We start from the raw sequence: 23,545 nt of genomic DNA, 5'->3' as shown, positions 1-23,545 counted from the left end.
CGATTTGGGTTTGAGCTTATCAGGATGAAACCTTTTCACATAAGCATCGCAACCCCAAACTTTAAGAAACGACAACTTTGGTTTCTTGCCAAACCACAGTTCATAAGATGTCATCTCAACGGATTTAGATGGTACCCTATTTAACGTGAATGCAGTTGTCTCTAATGCATAACCCCAAAACGATAGTGGTAGATCGGTAAGAGACATCATATATCGCACCATATCTAATAAAGTACAGTTACGATGTTCGGACACACCATTACACCGTGGTGTTCCAGGTGGCGTGAGTAGTGAAACTATTTCACATTGTTTTAACTGAAGGCCAAACTCGTAACTCAGATACTCTTCTCCACGATCAGATCGTAGAAACTTTATTTTCTTGTTACAATGATTTTCCGCTTCACTCTGAAATTATATGAACTTTTCAAATGTTTCAGACTTCTGTTTCATTAAGTAGATATACCCATATCTGCTCAAATCATCTGTGAAGGTCAGAAAATAATGATACCTGCTACCAGCCTCAATATTCATCGGACCACATACATCTGTATGTATGATTTCCAACAAATCTGTTGCTCTCTCCATAGTTCCATAGAACGGTTTAGTCATCTTGCCCATGAGGCACGGTTCGCAAGCATCAAGTGATTCATAATCAAGTGATTCCAAAATCCCATCAGTATGGAGTTTCTTCATGCGCTTTACACCAATATGACCTAAACGACAGTGCCACAAATAAGTTGCACTATCATTATTAACTTTGCATCTTTTGGCTTCATTATTATGAATATGTGCATCATTACGATCGTGATCCAACAAACCATTTTATTGGGTGTATGACCATAGAAGGTTTTATTCATGTAAACAGAACAACAATTATTCTCTAATTTAAATGAATAACCGTATTGCAACAAACATGATCAAATCATATTCATGCTCAACGCAAACACCAAATAACACTTATTTAGTTTCAACACTAATCCCGAAAGTATAGGGAGTGTGCGATGATGATCATATCAATCTTGGAACTACTTCCAACACACATCGTCACCTCACCTTTTACTAGTCTCTGTTTATTCTGCAACTCCCGTTTCGAGTTACTACTCTTAGCAACTGAACCAGTATCAAATACCGAGGGGTTGCTATAAACACTAGTAAAGTACACATCAATAACATGTATATCCAATATACCTTTGTTCACTTTGCCATCCTTCTTATCCACCAAATAGTTGGGGTAGTTCCGCTTCCAGTGACCAGTCCCTTTGCAGTAGAAGCACTTAGTCTCAGGCTTAGGACCAGACTTAGGCTTCTTCACTTGAGCAGCAACTTGCTTGCCGTTCTTCTTGAAGTTCCCCTTCTTCCCTTTGCCCTTTTCTTGAAACTAGTGGTCTCGTCAACCATCAACACTTGATGTTTTTCTTGATTTCTACCTTCGTCGATTTCAGCATCACGAAGAGCTCGGGAATTACTTTCGTCATCCCTTGCATACTATAGTTCATCACGAAGTTCTACTAACTTGGTGATGGTGACTAGAGAATTCTGTCAATCACTATTTTATCTGGAAGATTAACTCCCACTTGATTCAAGCGATTGTAGTACCCAGACAATCTGAGCACATGCTCACTGCTTGAGCTATTCTCCTCCATCTTTTAGCTATAGAACTTGTTGGAGACTTCATATCTCTCAACTCGGGTATTTGCTTGAAATATTAACTTCAACTCCTGGAACATCTCATATGGTCCATGACATTCAAAACGTCTTTGAAGTCCCGATTCTAAGCCGTTAAGCATGGTGCAGTAAACTATCAAGTAATCATCATATTGAGCTAGCCAAACGTTCATAACGTCTGCATCTGCTCCTGCAATAGGTCTGTCACCTAGCGGTGCATCAAGGACATAATTTTTCTGTGCACCAATGAGGATAATCCTCAGATCACGGATCCAATCCGCATCTTTGCTACTAACATCTTTCAACATAATTTTTCTCTAGGAACATATCAAAAATAAACACAGGGAAGCAACAACGCGAGCTATTGATCTACAACATAATTTGCAAAATACTATCAGGACTAAGTTCATGATAAATTTAAGTTCAATTAATCATATTACTTAAGAACTCTACTATATGATTCACGCTCGACCTTTCGGTCTCAGTGTTCCGAGGCCATATCTGCATATGCTAGGCTCGTCAAGTTTAACCTGAGTATTCCGCGTGTGCAACTGTTTTGCACCCGTTGTATTTGAACGTAGAGCCTATCACACCCGATCATCACGTGGTGTCTCAGCACGAAGAACTTTCGCAACGGTGCATACTCAGGGAGAACACTTTTATCTTGAAATTTTAGTGAGAGATCATCTTATAATGCTACCGTCAATCAAAGCAAGATAAGATGCATAAAAGATAAACATCACATGCAATCAATATAAGTGATATGATATGGCCATCATCATCTTGTGCTTGTGATCTCCATCTCCGAAGCACCGTCATGATCACCATCGTCACCGGCGCGACACCTTGATCTCCATCGTAGCATCGTTGTCGTCTCGCCAACTATTGCTTTTACGACTATCGCTACCGCTTAGTGATAAAGTAAAACAATTACATGGCGATTGCATTGCATACAATAAAGCGACAACCATATGGCTCCTGCCAGTTGCCGATAACTCGGTTACAAAACATGATCATCTCATACAATAAAATATAGCATCATGTCTTGACCATATCACATCACAACATGCCCTGCAAAAACAAGTTAGACGTCCTCTACTTTGTTGTTGCAAGTTTTACGTGGCTGCTATGGGCTTAGCAAGAACCGTTCTTACCTACGCATCAAAAACCACCACGATAGTTTGTCAAGTTGGTGCTGTTTTAACCTTCGCAAGGACCGGGCATAGCCACACTCGGTTCAACAAAAGTGAGAGAGACAGACACCCGCCAGTCACCTTTAAGCAACGAGTGCTCGCAACGGTGAAACCAGTCTCGCGTAAGCGTACGCGTAATGTTGGTCCGGGCCGCTTCATCTCACAATACCGCCGAACCAAAGTATGACATGCTGGTAAGAAGTATGACTTATATCGCCCACAACTCACCTGTGTTCTACTCGTGCATAACATCAACGCATAAAACCAGGCTCGGATGCCACTGTTGGGGAACGTAGTAATTTCAAAAAATTTCCTACGCACACGCAAGATCATGGTGATGCTTAGCAACGAGAGGGGAGAGTGTTGTCCACGTACCCTCGTAGACCGAAAGCGGAAGCGTTAACACAACGCGGTTGATGTAGTCATACGTCTTCACGATCCGACCTATCAAGTACCGAACGCACGGCACCTCCGATTTCAGCACACGTTCAGCTTGATGACGTCCCTCAAACTCCGATCCAGCCGAGTGTTGAGGGAGAGTTTCGTCAGCACGACGGCGTGGTGACAATGATGATGTTCTACCGACGCAGGGCTTCGCCTAAGCACCACTACGATATTATCGAGGTGTAATATGGTGGAGGGGGGCACCGCACACGGCTAAGAGATCAATGATCAATTGTGTGTCTATGGGGTGCCCCCTGCCCCCGTATATAAAGGGGCAAGGGGGGAGGCCGCCGGCCTAGGAGGAGGGCGCGCCAAGGGGGGAGTCCTACTCCCACCGGGAGTAGGACTCCTCCTTTCCTTGTTGGAGTAGGAGAAGGGAAGGGAGAAGCAGAAGGAAGGAAGGGGGCGCCCCCCCTCCCTAGTCCAATTCGGACTAGTCCATGGGGAGGGGTGCGGCCACCCTTTGGGGCCTTTCTCTCCTTTCCCGTATGGCCCATTAAGGCCCAATACGAATTCCCGTAACTCTCCGGTACTCCGAAAAATACCCGAATCACTCGGAACCTTTCCGGTGTCCTAATATAGTCGTCCAATATATCGATCTTTACGTCTCGACCATTTCGAGACTCCTCGTCATGTCCCCGATCTCATCCAGGACTCCGAACTCCTTCGGTACATCAAAACTCATAAACTCATAATATAACCGTCATCGTAACGTTAAGCGTGCGGACCCTACGGGTTCGAGAACTATGTAGACATGACCGAGACACCTCTCCGGTCAATAACCAATAGCGGAACCTGGATGCTCATATTGGCTCCCACATATTCTACGAAGATCTTTATCGGTCAAACCTCATAACAACATACGTTGTTCCCTTTGTCATCGGTATGTTACTTGCCCGAGATTCGATCGTCGGTATCTCAATACCTAGTTCAATCTCGTTACCGGCAAGTCTCTTTACTCGTTCCGTAATACATCATCCCGCAACTAACTCATTAGTTACAATGCTTGCAAGGCTTATAGTGATGTGCATTACCGAGTGGGCCCAGAGATACCTCTCCGACAATCGGAGTGACAAATCCTAATCTCGAAATACGCCAACCCAACAAGTACCTTTGGAGACACCTGTAGAGCACCTTTATAATCACCCAATTACGTTGTGACGTTTGGTAGCACATAAAGTGTTCCTCCGGTAAACGGGAGTTGCATAATCTCATAGTCATAGGAACATGTATAAGTCATGAAGAAAGCAATAGCAACATACTAAACGATCGTGTGCTAAGCTAACGGAATGGGTCAAGTCAATCACATCATTCTCCTAATGATATGATCCCGTTAATCAAATGACAACTCATGTCTATGGCTAGGAAACATAACCATCTTTGATCAACGAGCTAGTCAAGTAGAGGCATACTAGTGACACTCTGTTTGTCTATGTATTCACACATGTATCATGTTTCCGGTTAATACAATTCTAGCATGAATAATAAACATTTATCATGATATAAGGAAATAAATAATGACTTTATTATTGCCTCTAGGGCATATTTCCTTCAGGCCCGTGCCAAGAATGGCGCGACATGCCTCGTGAGGACCGCTGGCAAGATCATCCTCGCGAGGGCGCCTGGAGGGACCAGCCTCGTGAGGATCGTCCTCAGGGCAACGCCGGTCTTCCCCCGCTGCCGCCACCACCAAGAAGGAATTACGATCACCATCAAGACGAGAGGGCTGGGGGCTTCCAGGAGCCGCGTGCAATCGCCTGCATCTTGGGCGGCGCTCAGGCCCCAGCCTCGCAACGTATCTTTAAACAGTTCGCTCGTGAGGTGAATGCAGTCCTCCCCAAGCTCGAGGCCACGCGCCCGCTCAGGTGGTCCCAGTGCGCCGTCACCTTCAACTTAGCAGATCAGCTCAAGTGCGCAGCCACCGCAGGCACCCTCCCGATGCTTTGTTCGCCAGTCATCAGCAACGTGCAAGTTACCAAGACCCTCGTCGACGGCAGCGCAAGGCTCAACGTCCTGTCCGTCGACATGTTCGACAACCTCCATGTGCCATATGAGCAGCTTCAGCCTACCAAGCCTTTCTCAGGAGTGACCGACGGTTCCACCACACCGATAGGGCAGGTCCGCCTCCCTGTCACCTTCGGGGAACGCAAGAACTACTGCACCAAGCTCATCGACTTCGACGTCGCGCACATCCGTCTGCCATACAACGCCATCCTCGGGTATCCAGCCCTGGCCAAGTTCATGGCGGTGACACACCACGGTTACAATGTCCTCAAGATGCCAGGAAGCGGCGGAATCATCACGGTCTCGTGCGAAGAAAGAGATGTAGTGTGCTCCCTCGAGCGCGCCTTTCAAGCTGCCGCAATCAACGACCCTAACAGCAAGAGCGAGGACCATCCCGAGGCCGTCCCCAAGAAGAAGAAGCAGCTGCGCCGTGCCGGACCTTAGGAGGGTGGCGTCGCGGCTGGAACCTCGTCAGGATCAGCGCCCGCTCCAGGGGCGCCTCCCTCCATCGCATAGGAAGGCGCGCCCGACGCCCTCCTCGGGCAAAGCTCAGGGGCTCTCTTCTGGAGGGCCTCGGACCTTGCCAACATCACGAGGGAGGCGCTCGGGCACCAATTGGAGGCGTGCTTCGCGGCACGTTTCCCTCAGGAGAATACAGGGCAAGGAGCGCCCACCACTCAGGAGTTCATCACCAAGACCACTCAGGAACTGCAAAACGCAAGGGCCATGCGCGGCGACCGCCGCTCACGAGGCGCAGCTCCCCATCCAGGCGAGGATGCCGGACTGCGCGTCTGCATCGACGTTCCAGGGCTCAACAGGGCCGCATCTCAGGAGCTTTTCTGGCCTTCGCGCGTGGGCCGTTGCGAGGGTCCACCACACAGCTACGTTCGCATGCCTTTCGGCCTGCCGAGCGTGTCGTCAGCCTATCAGCGCAACCTACGGCGTGTCCTGGCAGCTCAGGAGGCCAGGCACCATGCCGTCCTGGCCGAGATGGACACAGTCCTCAGGGAACCACCTGAGCCCCCAGAGCCTCCCAAGGCTCAGGGCCCCGGTTGCTCGTGAGGAGCTACCCCTTCGCGGCACGTCTTCAGCTGCACCAACTCTCCTTCGTCGACAGAACCAGGTGACATTTTCCAAGTTCGTTTAGCCAGGAGCGCCCCTCGGGCTGCATTATTCCCAGGCCGCGTGGGTCCGTCCCTGTGGCATGTATCCCTTTTTATTATGTCTTTAGTTTACCTTGTTGGGGGCGCCCCTCGGGCTGCATCATCCCCAAGCCGCTCGGGCCTGACCCAGTGGCATGTATCTTTCTGCATTTACCCAAGTTGATTTGCCTTCCATGCTTAATCTGCCTATGATTATCACCTGCTCGATCATCGCCTCCCACGGGGCCTCCTCACACTGGCACGGCGCTGGTGCATGGGTGCGTCCCTGCCACGTCGACAAACCTGAGCGGTCGAGCTCTGGCTCACGGCACGCCCCGTGCACGTCACCTCATCAGGCCCTCAGTGCCTTCGCCTCTTCACGGAACAACCAGCGGCAGGCTGGCAACCATAACGGCAAAACCGTGTTTCTCCTTGTGCTGGTTCGCAGGAATATCACGAGGATAACACCAGGCGGCACCGCGAGCTCCCACCACTTCCAAGCAATCCGCTTGCACGTTAAAAGGGGGGCTCCTGAGCATCGCGACTCAGGAGCTCTTACTGGCTCTCCAGCCCTCACCCCCTGGCCTTGTCCATGGCATCGCGACCTGGCATACCAGCAACGGCTGAGCTCGCTCGAGGGCCGGGACCTGACGACGTAGAGCACGAAGGAAAGCATTGGAAGGGGGAGGACCCGTATGGGCCTAGCCTAGCTACGTTGCAGATCATTGCGCACAGGTCTGGAGCAGCGCGGAGAATCGACCCGAACTGCCAAGATAAGTAACGAGCTCGGAATAACTAAGGTTTTGGAACCTTGGCGTAACGCTCGCCGCATCCCTGTTGCGGCCACGTCGCATCCCTTTCCTGCCTTACCATAGCTGCTTGAGCGCTAAGGGGGACCTCCAGAGCATCGCGCCTCAGGGGCTCTTACTGGACCTCGGGCCGCTCACCTCCCGGCCTTGAACGTGGCACGCGACCTGGCATACCAGCGACGGCTGCAGCCTGCCTGGGGACCAGGACCTGTCAGCGTAGAGCAACAAGCTATCGCGAGGATGGAAACGGGAGACCGAGCCTTAACAGGACATGCGTTCGCAAATTTTCATAACATGGAAGATATGCGCAAAAGACATTACATACCCTTTACACACCCCCGCGGGGTACTTCATGATCCTTCGCAGGGAACAAAAACGAGAACTAAGAGGAATCCTATATTCACCCTCCCCTGGCGGACGCCATCATCAACAGTGGGCCACAGGAGGCTGGCGCCGACCCCATCCAGATCAGCGGCGGAGGCGGCTGGACGCCGCGGCCCTCCTCCGAGCCCGACGAGAGCTCGGGGGCACGTAGCTATCGTCGCTCGTCTCCGGAGTCTCGTAAAGCTCAGGATAATCGCTAGACTCCCAGGGGCTGCTGCTGCTGGAGTAGCCGCGAGCGGAGCGCGCGTCAGCCTGGCGCTCCCCTCCAGGGCAACACTCCAGGCGGCGGCCCTCCACGTCGAAGACCTTGAAGAAGAGCGTGGTGGCGCTGTCGAACTCAAAGTGGATCGCGAGGGCACCTTCAGCACGGCAAACCCGCACAACCTCGCCCCAGCCGCGGGTCATGAAGATCTTACCGGTGGGGACCGCTTCGATCTCTGCTCCGGTCGCCGGAGCGTCGCAGTCGGCATGCTGCAGCCAGAGCTCAAGAGGCCCCCTCGGCGGCATCATGTCGGAGAAGAACCGCGGGAAGCCGATCCAAGAGCTTGGGGGCATCGGCGCCCATAGCACAAGCTCGCGCGAGGAATCCGAGGTGTGGATTCCCAGGGCGACGGAGCGTGTCGCCATGGCACGGCGACCACGGGCGCGGCGCGGGCGGCGCCGCTCGTTGCTCCGCCCTCCTGAGCCCTCGGCTCGGGCGTAGAAGGGTAGCGGATACCCTGGAGGAGGCCGCTCGCACCAAGGCCTCGTCACCACCTGCATCGCTGCTTCGTCACGACGGTGAACCGGCCTCTTCTTCGGCGAAAGCTACCTTGGATCATCACGGGGGGGGGGGGCCTTCCCTTTCTCTTCAGCGGAGAACCTTCGGATGGGCGCCATTGCTGCTAGCGGTGGAGCAAGGAGGAAGAAGCAAGTGAACCAAGGAGAGATGGGCGACGGGGGCTCCGCCCCCCTCCCCATTTATGGCGGAAGAAGGCCAACCGGCGCCTCCCACGATCACAGGTAATGATGATTTTCCTTGCATGTCGCAGGTGAAGGAAATATTCCCTAGAGGCAATAATAAAGTTATTATTTATTTCCTTATACCATGATAAATGTTTATTATTCATGCTAGAATTGTATTAACCGGAAACTTAGTACATGTGTGAATACATAGACAAACAGAGTGTCAGTAGTATGCCTCTACTTGACTAGCTCGTTGATCAAAGATGGTTATGTTTCCTAGCCATAGACATGAGTTGTCATTTGATTAACGGAATCACATCATTAGGAGAATGATGTGATTGACTTGACCCATTCCGTTAGCTTAGCACTTGATCGTTTAGTATTCTGCTATTGCTTTCTTCATGACTTATACATGTTCCTATGACTATGAGATTATGCAACTCCCGTTTACCGGAGGAACACTTTGTGTGCTACCAAACGTCACAACGTAACTGGGTGATTATAAAGGTGCTCTACAGGTGTCTCCGAAGGTACTTGTTGGGTTGGCGTATTTCGAGATTAGGATTTGTCACTCCGATTGTCGGAGAGGTATCTCTGGGCCCACTTGGTAATGCACATCACTATAAGCCTTGCAAGCATTGCAACTAATGAGTTAGTTGCGGGATGATGTATTACAGAACGAGTAAAGAGACTTGCCGGTAATGAGATTGAACTAGGTATTGAGATACTATGATAGAATCTCGGGCAAGTAACATACCGATGACAAAGGGAACAACATATGTTGTTATGCGGTCTAACCGATAAAGATCTTCATAGAATATGTAGGAGCCAATATGGGCATCTTGGTCCCGCTATTGGTTATTGACCAGAGAGGTGTCTCGGTCATGTCTACATAGTTCTCGAACCCGTAGGGTCCGCACGCTTAACGTTCGTTGACGATATAGTACTATGAGTTATGTATGTTGGTGACCGAATGTTGTTCGGAGTTTTGGATGAGATCACGGATATGACGAGGAACTCCGGAATGGTCCGGAAGTAAAGATTGATATGTGGATAGTAGTGTTTGATCTCCGGAAAGGTTCCGGAATCCATCGGAAGGGGTTCCGGATGTTTCCCAAAATGTTTGGGCACGAGAACACTTTATCTGGGCCAAAGGGGAAAGCCCACGAGGTTTTTGGAAAGCGCAAAAGGAAGTTTTGCGGAGTCCAGGGGCCAGACGTCTGGGTCCATACGCCGGGAACCCGGGCGTCTGGCCCTGGAGTCCGAGAAGGACTCTTGCCTTTCGGGTGAAACCGACTTTGTGGAGGCTTTTACTCCAAGTTTCGACCCCAAGGCTCAACATATAAATAGAGGGATAGGACTAGCACCCAAGACACATCAAGAAACACCAAGACGTGTGCCGGCAACCCCGTCCCCTCTAGTTTATCCTCCGTCATAGTTTTCGTAGTGCTTAGGCGAAGCCCTGCGGAGAATTTTCTTCACCAACACTGTCACCATGCCGTCGTGCTGCCGGAACTCATCTACTACTTCGCCCCTCTTGCTGGATCGAGAAGGCGAGGACGTCACCGAGCCGAACGTGTGCAAAACTCGGAGGTGCCGTGCTTTCGGTACTTGGATCGGTCGGATCGTGAAGACGTACGACTACATCAACCGCATTGATATAACGCTTCCGCTTATGGTCTATGAGGGTACGTAGACAACACTCTCCCCTCTCGTTGCTATGCATCACCATGATCTTGCGTGTGCGTAGGAAATTTTTGAAATTACTTCGTTCCCCAACAGTGGCATCCGAGCCAGGTTTTATGCATAGATGTCATATGCACGAGTAGAACACAAGTGAGTTGTGGGCGATATAAGTCATACTGCTTACCAGCATGTCATACTTTGGTTCAGCGGTATTGTTGGATGAAGCGGCCTGGACCGACATTACACGTACGCTTACGCGAGACTGGTTCTACCGACGTGCTTTGCACACAGGTGGCTGGCGGGTGTCAGTTTCTCCAAATTTAGTTGAACCGAGTGTGGCTACGCCCGGTCCTTGCGAAGGTTAAAACAACACCAACTTGACAAACTATCATTGTGGTTTTGATGCATAGGTAAGAACGGTTCTTGCTAAGCCCGTAGCAGCCACGTAAAATTTGCAACAACAAAGTAGAGGACGTCTAATTTGTTTTTCCAGGGCATGTTGTGATGTGATATGGTCAAGGCATGATGCTATATTTTATTGTATGAGATGATCATGTTATGTAACCGAGTTATCGGCAACTGGCAGGAGCCATATGGTTGTCGCTTTATTGTATGCAATGCAATCGCCCTGTAATGCTTTACTTTATCACTAAGCGGTAGCGATAGTCGTAGAAGCATAAGATTGGCGAGACAACAACAATGCTACGATGGAGATCAAGGTGTCGCGCCGGTGACGATGGTAATCAGGACGGTGCTTCGGAGAAGGAGATCACAAGCACAAGATGATGATGGCCATATCATATCACTTATATTGATTGCATGTGATGTTGATCTTTTATGCATCTTATCTTGCTTTGATTGACGGTAGCATTATAAGATGTTCTCTCACTAAATTTCAAGATAATAGTGTTCTCCCTGAGTATGCACCGTTGCCAAAGTTCGTCGTGCCCAGACACCACGTGATTATCGGGTGTGATCAGCTCTACGTCCATCTACAACGGGTGCAAGCCAGTTTTGCACACGCAGAATACTCAGGTTAAACTTGACGAGCCTAGCATATGTAGATATGTCCTCGGAACACTGAGACCGAAAGGTCAAGCGTGAATCATATAGTAGATATGATCAACATAGTGATGTTCACCATTGAAAACTACTCCATTTCACGTGATGATCGGTTATGGTTTAGTTGATTTGGATCACGTGATCACTTAGATGATTAGAGAGATGTCTATCTAAGTGGGAGTTCTTAAGTAATATGATTAATTGAACTTTAATTTATCATGAACTTAGTCCTGGTAGTATTAGCATATCTATGTTGTAGATCAATAGCTCGCGTTTAGCTCCCCTGTTTTATTTTTGATATGTTCCTAGAGAAAACTAAATTGAAAGATGTTAGTAGCAATGATGCGGACTGGATCCGTGATCTGAGGTTTATCCTCATTGCTGCACAGAAGAATTATGTCCTTGATGCACCGCTAGGTGACAGACCTATTGCAGGAGCAGATGCAGACGTTATGAACGTTTGGCTAGCTCAATATGATGACTACTTGATAGTTTAGTTTAGTGCACCATGCTTAACTGCTTAGAATCGGGACTTCAAAGACGTTTTGAACGTCATGGACCATATGAGATGTTCCAGGAGTTGAAGTTAATATTTCAAGCAAATACCAGAGTTGAGAGATATGAAGTCTCCAACAAGTTCTATAGCCAAAAGATGGAGGAGAATAGCTCAAGCAGTGAGCATGTGCTCAGATTGTCTGGGTACTACAATCGCTTGAATCAAGTGGGAGTTAATCTTCCAGATAAGATAGTGATTGACAGAATTCTCTAGTCACCATCACCAAGTTAGTAGAACTTCGTGATGAACTATAGTATGCAAGGGATGACGAAAATGATTCCCGAGCTTTTCATGATGATGAAATCGATGAAGGTAGAAGTCAAGAAAGAGCATCAAGTGTTGATGATTAACAAGACCACTAGTTTCAAGAAAAGGGCAAAGGGAAGAAGGGGAACTTCAAGAAGAATGGCAAGCGAGTTGCTGCTCAAGTGAAGAAGCCCAAGTCTGCACCTAAGCCTGAGACTAAGTGCTTCTACTGCAAAGGGACTGGTCACTGGAAGCAGAACTGCCCCAAGTAGTTGGCGGATAAGAAGGATGGCAAAGTGAACAAGGGTATATTTGATATACAGGTTATTGATGTGTACCTTACTAGTGTTTATAGTAGCCTCCGGGTATTTGATACTTGTTCGGTTGCTAAAAATTAGTAACTCAAAACAGGAGTTGCAGAATAAACAGAGACTAGTTGAGGGTGAGGTGACGATGTGTGTTGGAAGTAGTTCCAAGATTGATATGATCATCATCGCACACTCCCTATACTTTCGGGATTAGTGTTAAACCTAAATAAGTGTTATTTGGTGTTTGCGTTGAGCATGAATATGATTTGATCATGTTTATTGCAATACGGTTATTCATTTAAGTTAGAGAATAATTGTTGTTCTGTTTACATGAATAAAACCTTCTATGGTCATACACCCAATGAAAATGGTTTGTTGGATCTCGATCGTAGTGATACACATATTCATAATATTGAAGCCAAAAGATGTAAAGTTAATAATGATAGTACAACTTATTTGTGGCACTGCCGTTTAGGTCATATTGGTGTAAAGCGCATGAAAAAACACCATGCTGATGGGATTTTGGAATCACTTGATTATGAATAACTTGATGCTTGCGAACCATGCCTGATGGGCAAGATGACTGAGACTCCGTTCTCCGGAACTATGGAGCGAGCAACAGATTTGTTGGAAATCATACATACAGATGTATGTGGTCCGATGAATGTTGAGGCTCGCGGCGGATATCGTTATTTTCTCACCTTCACAGATGATTTAAGCAGATATGGGTATATCTACTTAATGAAACATAAGTCTGAAACATTTGAAAAGTTCAAAGAATTTCAGAGTGAAGTTGAAAATCATCATAACAAGAAAATAAAGTTTCTACGATCTGATCGTGGAGGAGAATATTTGACTTACGAGTTGGTCTACATTTGAAACAATGCGGAATAGTTTCGCAACTCACGCCACCCGGAACACCACAGCGTAATGGTATGTCCGAACGTCGTAATCGTACTTTACTAGATATGGTGCAATCTATGATGTCTCTTACTGATTTACCACTATCATTTTGGGGTTATGCTTTAGAGACGGCTGCATTCACGTTAAATAGGGCACCATCGAAATCCGTTGAGACGACGCCTTATGAACTGTGGTTTGGCAAGAAACCAAAGTTGTCGTTTCTTAAAGTTTGGGGCTGCGATGCTTATGTGAAAAAGCCTCAACCTGATAAGCTCAAACCCAAATCGGAGAAATGTGTCTTCATAGGATACCCAAAGGAGACTGTTGGGTACACCTTCTATCACAGATCCGAAGGCAAAACATTTGTTGGTAAGAATGGACCCTTTCTAGAGAAGGAGTTTCTCTCAAAAGAAGTGAGTGGGAGGAAAGTAGAACTTGATGAGGTAACCGTACCTACTCCCTTATTGGAAAGTAGTTAATCACAGAAACCGGTTCCTGTGACGTCTATACCAATTAGTGAGGAAGTTAATGATGATGATCATGAAACTTCAGATCAAGTTGTTACTGAACCTCGTAGGTCAACCAGAGTAAGATCCGCACCAGAGTGGTACGGTAATCCTGTTCTGGAGGTTATGTTACTAGACCATGACGAACCTACGAACTATGAGGAAGCGATGGTGAGCCCAGATTCCGCGAAATGGCTTGAGGCCATGAAATCTGAGATGGGATCCATGTATGAGAACAAAGTATGGACTTTGATTGACTTGCCCAAATGATCGGCGAGCCATTGAGATTTAATGGATCTTCAAGAGGAAGACGGACGCTGATAGTAGTGTTACTATCTACAAAGCTAGAATTGTCGCAAAAGGTTTTCGACAAGTTCAAGGTGTTGACTACGATGAGAGTTTCTCACTCGTATCTATGCTTAAGTCTGTCCGAATCATGTTAGCAATTGCCGCATTTTATGAAATCTGGCAAATGGATAAACAAAACTGCATTCCTTAATGGATTTATTAAGAAGAGTTGTATATGATACAACCAGAAGGTTTTGTCGATCCTAAAGGTGTTAACAAAATGTGCAAGCTCCAGCGATCCATCTATGGACTGGTGCAAGCATCTCGGAGTTGGAGTATACGCTTTGATGAGTTCATCAAAGCATATAGTTTTATACAGACTTGCGATGAAGCCTGTATTTACAAGAAAGTGAGTGGGAGCACTACAACATTTCTGATAAGTATATGTGAATGACATATTGTTGATCGGAAATAATGTAGAATTATTCTGCAAAGCATAAAGGAGTGTTTGAAATGAGTTTTTCAAAGAAAGACCTCGGTGAAGCTGCTTACATATTGAGCATCAAGATCTATAGAGATAGATCAAAACGCTTGATAAGTTTTTTCAATGAGTACATACCTTGACAAGATTTTGAAGTAGTTCAAAATGGAACAGTCAAAGAAAGAGTTCTTGCCTGTGTTACAAGGTGTGAAATTGAGTAAGACTCAAAGCCCGACCACGGCAGAAGATAGAAAGAGAATGAAAGTCATTCCCTATGCCTCAGCCATAAGTTCTATAAAGTATGCCATGCTATGTACCAGATCTATTGTATACCCTACACTGATTTTGGCAAGGGAGTACAATAGTGATCTAGGAGTAGATCACTGGACAGCGGTCAAAATTATCCTTAGTGGAATAAGGATATGTTTCTCGATTATGGAGGTGACAAAAGGTTCATCGTAAAAGGGTTACGTCAATACAAGTTTTGGCACTGATCCAGATGACTCTAAGTCTCAATCTGGATACATATTGAAAGTGGGAGCAGTTAGCTAGAGTAGCTCCGTGCAAAGCATTGTTGAGATAGAAATTTGCAAAATACATACGGATCTGAATGTGGCAGACCCGTTGACTAAAATTATCTCACAAGCAAAACATGAGCACACCTTAGTACTCTTTGGCTGTTAATCACATAGCGTTGTGAACTAGATTATTGACTCTAGTAAACCCTTTGGGTGTTGGTCACATGATGATGTGAACAATGGGTGTTAATCACATGGTGATGTGAACTATTGGGGTTAAATCACATGGTGATGTGAACTAGATTATTGACTCTAGTGCAAGTGGGAGACTGAAGGAAATATGCCCTAGAGGCAATAATAAAGTTATTATTTATTTCCTTATATCATGATAAATGTTTATTATTCATGCTAGAATTGTATTAACCGGAAACTTAGTACATGTGTGAATACATAGACAAACAGAGTGTCACTAGTATGCCTCTACTTGACTAGCTCGTTGATCAAAGATGGTTATGTTTCCTAGCCATAGACATGAGTTGTCATTAGATTAACAGGATCACATCATTAGGAGAATGATGTGATTGACTTGACCCATTCCGTTAGCTTAGCACTTGATCGTTTAGTATTCTGCTATTGCTTTCTTCATGACTTATACATGTTCCTATGACTATGAGATTATGCAACTCCCGTTTACCGGAGGAACACTTTGTGTGCTACCAAACGTCACAACGTAACTGGGTGATTATAAAGGTGCTCTACAGGTGTCTCCGAAGGTACTTGTTGGGTTGGCGTATTTCGAGATTAGGATTTGTCACTCCGATTGTCGGAGAGGTATCTCTGGGCCCACTCGGTAATGCACATCACTATAAGCCTTGCAAGAATTACAACTAATGAGTTAGTTGCGGGATGATGTATTACAGAACGAGTAAAGAGACTTGCCTGTAACGAGATTGAACTAGGTATTGAGATACCTACGATCAAACCTCGGGCAAGTAACATACCGATGACAAAGGGAACAACGTATGTTGTTATGCGGTCTGACCGATAAAGATCTTCGTAGAATATGTAGGAGCCAATATGGGCATCCAGGTCTTGCTATTGGTTATTGACCAGAGAGGTGTCTCGGTCATGTCTACATAGTTCTTGAACCCGTAGGGTCCGCACGCTTAACTTTCGTTGACGATATAGTACTATGAGTTATGTATGTTTGTGACCGAATGTTGTTCAGAGTTTTGGATGAGATCACGGATATGACGAGGAACTTCGGAATGGTCCGGAAGTAAAGATTGATATGTGGATAGTAGTGTTTGATCTCCGGAAAGGTTCCGGAATCCATCGGAAGGGGTTCCGGATGTTTCCCGAAATGTTTGGGCACGAGAACACTTTATCTGGGCCAAAGGGGAAAGCCCACGAGGTTTTTGGAAAGCGCAAAAGGAAGTTTTGCGGAGTCCAGGGGCCAGACGCCAGGGTCCCTGGCGTCTGGGTCCAGACGCCGGGAACCCTGGTGTCTAGCCCTGGAGTCCGAGAAGGACTCTTGCCTTTCGGGTGAAACCGACTTTGTCGAGGCTTTTACTCCAAGTTTCGACCCCAAGGCTCAACATATAAATAGAGGGGTAGGGCTAGCACCCAAGACACATCAAGAAACACCAAGCCGTGTGCCGGCAACCCCGTCCCCTCTAGTTTATCCTCCGTCATAGTTTTCGTAGTGCTTAGGCGAAGCCCTACGGAGATTGTTCTTCACCAACACCGTCACCACGCCGTCGTGCTGCCAGAACTCATCTACTACTTCGCCCCTCTTGCTGGATCGAGAAGGCGATAACGTCACCGAGCCGAACGTGTGCAGAACTCGGAGGTGCCATGCTTTCGGTACTTGGATCGGTCGGATCGTGAAGACGTACGACTACATCAACCAAGTTGATATAACGCTTCCGCTTACGGTCTACGAGGGTACGTAGACAACACTCTCCCCTCTCGTTGCTATGCATCACCATGATCTTGCGTGTGCGTAGGAAATTTTTGAAATTACTTTGTTCCCCAACAGCAGGGACTTGTCAAATCGAGCAGTTGCCGAGGCAGTGTGGGGAAGTGGAGACGCCCACATCAACCGCCACGCGTCGACCAAGGCCACAGGCTTTTGGGGCCCGCGGCGCTCCGTACTTGACCTTTGGCTTCGCCTCGAAGCCAAGCCGAGCGCACCTTGGGCCCGGGGGCTACTGTCGGCGTTCTGGGACTGGGGGTCCCCAAACCTGCCTACGGCCCACGACGTGTCTATGCTAGCGGGCCTGTACGGCCCATCTTCATCAACAAGGCATTCAAGGCCCTCGCGAGGGGCCAAGCCTCGTGAGGCAGACGACGCAAGACCTACTCAGGAGCGGCCTCTCCAGGCAGGCTCACGAGGGGCGGAGATATCAAGGCGGGGCAAACCTCGCGAGGCTCTCGTGACGTGAGCCATGACGATCGACACCAGGCGGGCGCCAGGCGGGCGCGAGCGCGCGCAGCGTTCTTGTTTCCTCTTTGGTGCCAAGGGGGAAAGCGCAGGCGCGGAGTACCGAGGCATCAGGCAAAGGTTTCCATATCAGTGCAACAAGACCAAGACCAGTAGGCCAGCAGGACGGAGGTCACCGTGGAGCTCAAGACAGTGTCATCACTAGAGCCCTTTCGCAGGCGAAGACCGCTTTTGTCAGGATAGCTTGTACTAGTTGTCGCCTTTCAAATTGGCCGCCATTGTTGGCTTCCTTCCCGCTCAATATTTGGGGAGAGGACCAGGGCCTATATAAGTAGAAATAGCCACCACGGTAGGGGGCATCTGAACTTGATCTGATCGGATCGAGAGCCAACCCTTAGCCACGCCGAACACAAGAACACCTCAACCTCAGGAGGCTGTTCTTCCCCTTGTACTGTTCCTCATTAGCCCAAGAGGCAATTCACCACCACACACTGGAGTAGGGTATTACACCACAACGGTGGCCCGAACCAGTATAAATCTTGTGTCTTTGTGTTGCTAGTTCGTCGAGTTCGTCCGCAAGATCTTAGCGAGCTAGGGCGTAGATCGGTAGGAGGGAAAGAACTTCGCGCGCACCCCGGAGTTCGAACCTTAAGGGTTTTGCCGGAACCCCAGATCTGACACATACCTTGCGACGACGGAGCCCGTCCAAGCCTAGATAGAGGCCGCCCACGCCCAGCTCGTGGCGGCCTTTTCCAAAGAGATGGCGGACGCGGATGGCAAGATGCTTGCCGAGTATGGTGTGATGGATGCCATGGAGCCCCTTCCCCAGGAGACCGCCGGGCGCGAGCTGGCCATGGAGGCGGCGGCGGAGATCGACGAGCACCAGCCGTACTAGTCCTCTTTGTTTTGTTTAATTAAGAGCGCTGGTCTTTAATTTGTTAGAGTAATGTTTAGGTCAGCTAGCTCTATTTAATTGCTGAACTTTCTCGATTAAGAAGTGTGGGTGTGCTGTAGTCTCCTTTGTGTACCCAAATTATGCAATGACGTGGATGACCACTGTAACTAGGGAAATTCAAACCAAAATTTTTGACGTTCAAACTCATCACACACGGGTTAAGCTATCTGGATCGTTTGTGATGTTCACATATCATACACAGTTCTGAATAAGGGACTGTGTCTGATGACACTTTGCGCGCCAGTTTTTTCGCTGAAGCGATTTCAAATTTTTAGCTTCTGTGGAAATATCTACCTCCCCGCCCCCTCCCCCTCCCCCTTACCAAAAGCCACATTTCCCCTATTTCCGTCTTACTTTCCAAGTTGAAACCTTCACCCCTTGCTTGCAGCGCCGCCTCCTCACCGGCGACCCTCCTTCACGCTGCTCGACCTCGTCTATCCATGCAGGTAATCCACACCCGACCCCCATCCTCGTCCTCCTTCCACATCCCACATGCCCTGACCGCCGGCGTGACACCTTCCACCCAAATCACCCCCTCCCCTCCACCAATTAAGCGCCGCCCTAAGCCATGGTGCACACAGTATAGCCAGGATCTCAAGGAGCATTTGGCAGTGGAGAAGCAAATCGCGGCCGCACACGGATGAGGTCGCGATGGCTGCCATTCGTGCCGACCCCCAGGTCTTGAAGGAGCACCTTGCCATTTGCGAGCTACGCCGGTTAAGCATGCTCGGTTTACCCATTGCGTGTGCTGCTCCTACCTTTCCTTCACAAATTCTAGTGAATGGTGCTATCTAATTTTACCATGCAATCTGTTGCTCTAGTGTATATGTTCTATATGTCGTGTAGTGTGGTGCTCACTTATTAACTGTTTTGTTAATTAGTTGTCATCTTCAGTTAACTGTTTGGTTCAATTCTGCAAATGTGATGTTCAATTCTTCAGGTTGCAATTTTGTATTGTCTTCCATGTGAGAAATAAATCGAATTTATCTTTACAAAATATATGAGAAACGAATACAATTGCTATATTTCCAAGATGTCAAGCATGCTTGGTTTGGTTATACATTGTGCAATGTGGTGCTCAGTTAACGTTTGGTTCATTTGTGTTGTGGTGTTTAGTTAACTGTTTGGTTCAATTCTACAATGTGATGTTCAATAGTTGTGGGTGCATTCTATTATTGTATACCATGTGAGGAATAAATTGAATTTGGCTGTAGTAAATACATGAGAAACAAATATAATTACTATATTTCCAAGTTGTTAAGCATGCTTGGTTTGGTTAACTATCTGATCTTCTATTAGGAGTATGTTATATTGTGCAATGTGGTGCTTAGTTAATATTTGGTTCATTTGTTGTGGTGTTTAGTTAACTGCTTGGTTCAATCCTGCAATGCGATGTCCAATTGTCGTGGGTAGAATTTTGCATTGTTGTGCATGTGAGGAATAAATCAAATTTGGCTGCACTTAATACATGAGAAACATATACAAGTTCTATATTTCCTAGTTCTTAATCATGCTTGGTTTGGATAAATGGGTTTTCCATGTGGCTTGAATTAATCTGATGAATCTTCAATGTGCTTATTTTTCATCAACATATTTTATTGATAGCATGCGAACCCTTACTTAACCTGATGACTAACAACCTTATATGTGTTGCAGGGAAACAATGGGAAGCAATGAGTTTTACAATCGAGGTTAGCACATGCATGGTCCGTTGTCTAATAGCAAATTATTGTGCAATTGCAGGAACCATTATAATATTTTGGTTTTTAACAATTTGGTCTTGCACATGTAGGTCCTGTTGTCAGAGGTTTTGACCCACTATTCGACCCTTTTTGCATATGGGGAAATGAGTTTTCCATGAATATCAATCAAGTCAAGAAACTCAGAAAGATTGTTAGGATAAAGAAATTAGCGACAAAAGACAACAAGATCTTTGTATGCACAATGAAGAAGACACCAGTTCACTACAAGATGGTACTAACTATTATACCTTGCCTTTTTTTTATTCCTTTGCCCCATTTCCAATATAGAGAAGATATTTATGCACATCCTTGTTTTCAGGCCTTCCCAAAGCAGTTCACTGATGATTACCTATCAAACCACCTCTATGGTCAGGAAGCGAGGAAGGTTTTCATACAACACCCACGATTCAATACTGAAGTGTTCCTGAAGAGGACGAAGGACGAACGGTCAATCATCCACAGACACTGGCCTAAAGTTGCAAAGACCTTCAACATGAATGAAGGCTCAATATTCGCCTTCCGCTTCAGCAGTTTTCCATATGAGATGCATCTGTCTATATACCATCTATGATGCTAATTTCGAAAGGTTCTACATGTTGCATGTGAAACTTGGTGCTGGTGCAGTTGTGTAATGGGGTAGCTGAGTGCTGAAGCAATATCATGTTGTACTCTGATGTATTTCAATTATGAAATCATGCTTCCTTAATATGGAAATGAAATATATTATGTGCTTAATATGAATATCAATTAGATTAATAAATGGATTATTAATAATAGAGCAATTAGACTGCTAATGGCGAATTAGCCTGCTAATTGGGTTTTGCTATTGCAAATGGTTATTCAGAAAATACCGCGGACGGTGACCTCAGGCAACACACACAGTTTCTAGGAATAAATGATGTTGGATCAATGAACAATCATACACGACCTTCTCTTGAAAACTGTTTGCGTTAGGCCAGCTTGCGCAAATGTTTACCACATAAAAACTGTGTGTGATGGACAGCCTTTGCCACACAGTTTCTTCTACGCATAGTGTGTGATGCATTCAATAACGCAAACGATAAAATTGTTAATATCGTGTGCAATGGCAACACTATCACAAACGATTTAACGGGGAAAATTGTGTGTGATGTACCTATGAACGGAAACGTTTTCCTTGGAGCCACTGTGTGGGATGTACATATGAACGGAAACGTTTAGCGGGCCTGACTGTGTGGGATGTACTTGCAACCGGAAACAATTTCGCCTGTATAATTGTATTTTTTTAGCTCTACTATACATATTTCCGTATTTGAGCGCTCGCCGGTCGCACACGACCTCATTTTGCCGAGCGTGTGTGCCAGCAGGGCATATCCCCGATGGTTTCTGGGTCGTGTGGGAAGGACCCCCCTATCGCTGTCACTCACTAGGCGACGATGCCAAATGTCGTCGCGGAAAGGGGTTAAATACCGTTTGTATAGCACCGACGCGTACCAGTGCAAAGATGTCGTGTGTAATTATATTATACTTATTTACGTAGAATAAGTGTTGTGATGATGTACAAATTCATGGTGCTTATGTAAAAGTATGTGATTGTATCTTTTTAACTTTCTGCAAATGTTTTTTCTGAATAGAGTGAGCACTTTCAGAAATACTAGCAAGGGATTTGAAAACGCAGACCACCTTTAGGAAACAATATGAGCGCTTCCGCAATACACCAAGAGCACTTTCATAGTCTTTGCGTGTTGAAAAAAGGAATGCATTATCATGTCTGTGTGTAGGAAGAAAAAAGCAACAGACGGTCAAGTCTTCCTGTGCCTCCTTGTCTGCCTCGTAGCGGTCAGCTCATGGCTACACGGTGCACGCCTGGTATGGCCATCGTTCAAACTGCTTTGGCGGCCTCCTCGTCTCCCACCACGATTTAAGTGGTTGCCAACTCCCCTCTCCATCGCCTTCCCCATTCCACTCTCAATCCCCCTGCATCTTTCTATCACTAGCACCATGTCTCGTGCTGGATCTTTTGGCACCCTCGGCGGCGACAAGATGGTAACATCGGGCTACTAGCCCCGCTCACGCGGGAACGCCGTCTTAACCTCCATGGAGGCCGCACCATTCGCATCATGTACACCAACGAGATCAGCACCGTCGACACATGGATACAAGAGAGAAAGGCGTACATACGAGTGTATGAACTGGTCTTCGTCGGCATAGACCTCCAGTACACTCCCTTACAGGACAAGGCACCAGTCATCCAGCTTCGCGACGGCTCTGTTTGTCTCATTTACCAGGTATGCCAGTCGTCGGGGATGAGCACATCCTTGCGGAACTTCCTCCTCAAGGAAGAATATACAATCGTAGGTTTTTCCATCCGGTGTGATAAAGAACTGTTAGAGCTCTTGGGCTTAAGGGTCACAAACTATAAGGACATCCAAGACAAATGGGTTGTTTCGGATGACTCAAACAAGCCTTTGAATTTGCTCAGGGAAGTAACCGGATTGATCATTGATGAATTCTACGAAGAGATGAAGAATCTGTTCAATGAGCAGTATCACCAACGCTGGGCTGTGGAGCTCTGTGATGCACAATTCGCGTACGCGTGCATGGATGCGTACAGATGGTTAGCCATATGGAGATGGGTACCTCAGTGAGCAGGGTCGGCTAGAAGCAAAAGAAAGGCAAGTTATGCTAGCCATCCATGAAAACATCAAAAAGACGAAGAGGATGCAACACACAATGGAGAAGGTGTGGCATGGGAGATATTAGTTTTGAATAGATTAGTTTTATTATGATTGATGTAATTTAAATTCTGCTGAACTTGGTTGACTTATGTTGAAGTTGTGTGTTCCATTGTTATGAATATTTGTGGTATCGTACCATTAAGTCAATTAATGTACCTGTCAGCCCTTAAAAGCGGTACCTTCAAATACTACCTTATCAAATCTTTATCTTTCCCGTTCACCATCACGCCCCGATGAAAGTGAAACTAATCTCTGGGTGGTTTTGTTAATTCATAACAACATATGGCTCATTGAACTAATATCCTTTCAAGAGGATTATTTCAGAAAGTTCAACGATTGGCATGGCGTGGACTAGAGATGTGGACCCCTCAAAATGCTAAAGACAAATAGTGGCAAAAGCTCAAGACTCTGCATTTCTATTTTAGTGATCCAAGATCACATTGAGTGCATAGGAAAGCCAATACTATTAAAAGGGGATGAGGTGTTGCTTAATGGTCTACTTGCTCAAAATGCTTAGTGATATGCTCCAAAGCCCTCAACCATTT

Source organism: Aegilops tauschii, chromosome 2 (genome assembly GCF_002575655.3).
Source record: "Aegilops tauschii subsp. strangulata cultivar AL8/78 chromosome 2, Aet v6.0, whole genome shotgun sequence".
NCBI classification, from domain to species: domain Eukaryota; kingdom Viridiplantae; phylum Streptophyta; class Magnoliopsida; order Poales; family Poaceae; genus Aegilops; species Aegilops tauschii.
The sequence above is the reverse complement of the archived record's forward strand: the minus strand, read 5'-3'. Positions refer to the sequence as shown.